The 4,061-nt window shown below is 43.4% G+C and overlaps 1 long non-coding RNA gene across 1 annotated transcript; it reads left to right on the top strand.

Annotated features, from left to right (window-relative positions):
- The first annotated feature begins 569 nt into the window (after positions 1-569).
- On the top strand, positions 570-1,749 carry LOC127537008 (uncharacterized). Its single transcript, XR_007946276.1, has 3 exons — positions 570-729; positions 802-860; positions 1,494-1,749. It is a non-coding gene; the product is annotated as an uncharacterized LOC127537008 (long non-coding RNA).
- Positions 1,750-4,061: the final 2,312 nt, after the last annotated feature.

The raw sequence follows: 4,061 nt of genomic DNA, 5'->3' as shown, positions 1-4,061 counted from the left end.
CTGCTGGAAGCTGCAAGCCAACACCTAAAGAACAAACTAAAGCAACGGAGCCAAACCCGGTTCAGTGAAGAGAAACAGAGGAAATGTTTGACTGCAGACATAAAACAGGAAGACACTGAGCTGCTCAGGTGTTCCTGATTACACCAAGCAGCCACCTGAACAGCCAATAGGAACACAGCTTACTGGAAGTCCAGATGGCTGGCTTAGTGAAGGACATTTAGTTTAAAGTTGAAGCAGAAAGTTAACAAAGAAAGTTGAAAACCACTTTCTGATCCCTGAAATCTCTGAGTTTTCACACAAAGAACGCCTGAACATGTCAGACTGGTTCCATAGTAGAACCTTCACTGTAAAAATGTCATAGTATGGTGTGTTGCTTAAAAACATTGCAACCAGCTGTCTAGGAGCGACACAAAAACAGGACAAACGCTGGTTTCCAGGGGGTTGAAAGAGTAAGTTTACAACAACACAACATGTGAGCAGAAAAATCACAAAGTGTGTCTTTATGTGGCCGGATGGTTTCTCCCTCCTAGCCACTGTGTGGCACTGTGCTATTTCAATCATCGCTGTGACAGCGGGGTGGTATCCGGAGCCGCTGCATATATATACACAGGTGGGTGGTTTCACCTCAGTCTCATGCTTTCTCTTGAGCTCTCCCCGTGGTGGTAACTGCAGCCAAGCGGGCTGGATCTGGCGTGATCAATCGGGACGCACATCATATCATCGGTACAGGTAATGGGCTTTTCCCCCTTCCCTTTTGTGATGTGCAGCGCATTTAGTGACAGCCTGCTTTACTTTGTTTAGTGACGCTGGGAGACGGGTCGCTCCGTTCAGCGTGCCGTGGGTGCTTCTGTGACGACAGGGTAAGCTATGCGGTCCACATTATGTGATCTGATGTGTCAACTGGTCCCTGATTTTGTGTGGTTGCTGCAGTTTATTTGCTGTTGTCATTGGATCTCCTCCTCCTGCATTGCTTCTACGCTGCGCCACAGCTAACCGGGTATGTATCGCTCAATGAGGAAGTGATCAATGAAGTCCAGGTGATGTTATTTAATGACAATTCTGCTTAATTGTCTACCTTTACTAGGTTGCAGCTAGACGTGTGGTTCATTGGACGTCATCGTTCCCTGGACTGGCTGCTGTTTCGGCTGTCTCGGTTCTTTCGGTTTTTCTTTCTTTTCGCCGGCTCTTGGTTGCGGCTCTTGTTCTCGGTCTGTTTGCCGGCTCTGTGATTGGTGCCGACAACTTGCTGTGTTTGACTGTGTTGGTGTGTATTTTCCATTAGGTTTACCGCCAACGTGTGTAGAGTTACTGCATTGTACTTTTTCTGTAAAAAACCTCAGGCTATGAGGATTATCATGCCTCATATGTCACCTGTGTTTTAAAGGTTATTGTGTGGAGTGAGTGAGTGTGCGTGTGTGTTTTTACTGTGTATATTGGTCTGGTCACCAGCACTGCTAAATCAGGAGTACTAATTATTTGTTTCTTTTGTGCAGGTTTGGTGAGCCTCGGCGGCAGTTTAATCCCTGGTGGTGGTTCACGGATCCCTTTTCGTTGGTGTGTTGTCACAGGTGTGATTATTTGGACCCCCTTTTTCTTCCTTTTGGTTATTTGTTTGCCTGCCGCCATGGTAAGCCAGCCTGCTCCCTTTATTGTTTAAGTTTAGTACTCCTGATTCTCGCTTTTAAACTGGTGGCTTGCTTTTTATATTTAATGCCATAATTAATAAAGAAATTGTTGTATTTTTGGAAACACGTCTCAGCCCAAGTGATTATGAACCTGTGTGCCTTCAGTGTTTAAATGGTCCTTGGTTGATCATGTTGACTTGAATGTCCCGGGGGTGAAATTCCCCTGGGTGGCGTTGTCGCAATATTTATGTGAATCCTAGCCATTTCTCCCCATTCTCCATTCCCCTTCCCTTAGAGCTCCCCCTCGCCACGCCACATTTAGTTCAGCTGAAAATATGAGTTTTTGTCTTTTTTATTGACCAAACTTTTCAGGAAGTAGATGAACAATAACTAAAGCTCTCATGTAGAAGTCCAACTTATTTTGGATTCTTGTGGAGAGTTTAATGTTAGAGTTTGTAAACCTGAGTTTTTAGAGTCACATGGATTGTTTTGACTTTTAATAACCGAGTCCTGAAATAAAATTACAGTTGTGGATTTGTCATTTAGTCTGGACTAAACAAATAACAGCATAAATCTCAAACGTCTTTATGAGGAGTCTGGATTGAGGTTTCTCACTGGATAATGATCAAAACATGAAATTTAAAATGGTTTAAAGGAATATTCCACCTTAAATCTTTGAATATTGACCTAAAAGGTTGGTTTCAGGAAGTATTCCACCCACAAGGTCCTCACACATCCACCTTAAAGGAACATTCCACCTTAAATCCCTGGACATGCACCTAAAATGTTGGTTTAACCGAGTATTCCATCCAAAATCCTCAAAGAGACCTGAGGGGCTGGTTAAAAGGAATATTCCACCTAAAACCTCCACTAGGGCAGTAAGTGTAGCAGCGACAGCAGAAAGAGGTCCTCTCTGGGTGGAAGAACGGCGTCTGAGTGGCAGCTTCCTTTCTGCTCTGACCTTACTCACTGAACTCAAGGTCCATGGAGGACTCCAGTAGGTGATGTTTCCTGCTGCAACCTTCTCTTTTTCAGCTTTCTTCTACGTCCGATCGCTCCCGACCCAGTTTTTGTTGGCATTTTTGACCCTTTTTCCGAGCTTTGATGATCTGAGAACATGAAGTACATCATCGTTATCGGCGGCGTAACCGATGGAGGGAAAACCAGCCTCATCAAGAACCTGCCCAACTGCTGCGTGGTCCATCAGGATGACTTCTTCAAGCCCCAAGATCAGATTGAAGTTGGTGAAGATGGCTTTAAGCAGTACGATGTCATCACTGCTCTGGACATGGACGCCATGATGAGGAGGATCTACGCGTGGCTGGAGAACCCGGTGAAGTTTGAGAAGTCTCATGGCGTTAGTAACACCCTGGACACAGAGATGGTCCTGAAGTCCGACCACATTGAGGAGGAGACTCACATCCTCACTGTGGAGGGCTTCCTGCTTCACACCTACAGGATTTGATGGACGTGCTAAACCAACGTTACTTTATTTCCATCCCATATGAAGAATGCAGAAAGAGGAGGAGCTCTAGGAAGTCCACAGTACCAGACCCCCCCCGACCTGTTTGATGTCCACGTCTGGACCATGGACCTGCAACACAAGAACATCTGCTCACTGTGGAAGATCACTGAGAGCAGCTTTTAGTGATTTCTATGCAGAACACTGTGATGTTTGCTGAGCTGTGAACTATTAAATGATTTAAGAATGTGGAATATTGTTCCTGTTTGTTATTGTTCTCAGGTTTAATATTAGATGTACAGAGTGCTACTTACTGTATTTAAAGTGTACATTCCTGCACAGAACATTTCAGATTATTTTAGCACAGATAAAGGTACAGATTGTTGTTGTTCACTGTGTATTGGGTAGAACTCATTTTGATTCAGACTGATTAGCATACAGAACCCTGTGATGTTTATGGTTTACAGCTGAGAACTAGCTGCTAAAAGTCCAGAATATTATTTCTTATTTTAGGTGTGATAATTGTCAGTAAACATTCTAAGAAGTGGAAACTAACAGGGCTGTATATAGAGCTGTTCTTGTACAATATTTGTCTCTTAACTGCTCTCAGGATTCTGTGGCTGAGCTAACAGTTTTACAGAACAGGCAGATGCTGCAGCTGATGATGCTGGAATTCACAGAAACAAGGAAACAAGTCCATAATTTAATGAAAAATACTTTGTAAAAGCCAGAGGTTGGTAGCAGCTTTCCTTTTTTCTTACAACTTCTTGGTGGCCCCCAAAAATATCTGTTGTACCCCCCTGTGCCCGTTCTTTAGGAAAACTGTTAGGTGATGTTAATGACAAAAATATGACACAAAAAGACAAAAACAAGACACAAAATAACAGAAACGAAACATAAAACCACAAAAACGAGACACAACACAACAAAACAAGACACAAATTGACGAAACACAAACACAAAATGACAAAACA

Source organism: Acanthochromis polyacanthus, chromosome 14 (assembly GCF_021347895.1).
Source record: "Acanthochromis polyacanthus isolate Apoly-LR-REF ecotype Palm Island chromosome 14, KAUST_Apoly_ChrSc, whole genome shotgun sequence".
In the NCBI taxonomy this organism is placed as follows: domain Eukaryota; kingdom Metazoa; phylum Chordata; class Actinopteri; family Pomacentridae; genus Acanthochromis; species Acanthochromis polyacanthus.
The sequence above is the reverse complement of the archived record's forward strand: the minus strand, read 5'-3'. Positions and strand labels throughout refer to the sequence as shown.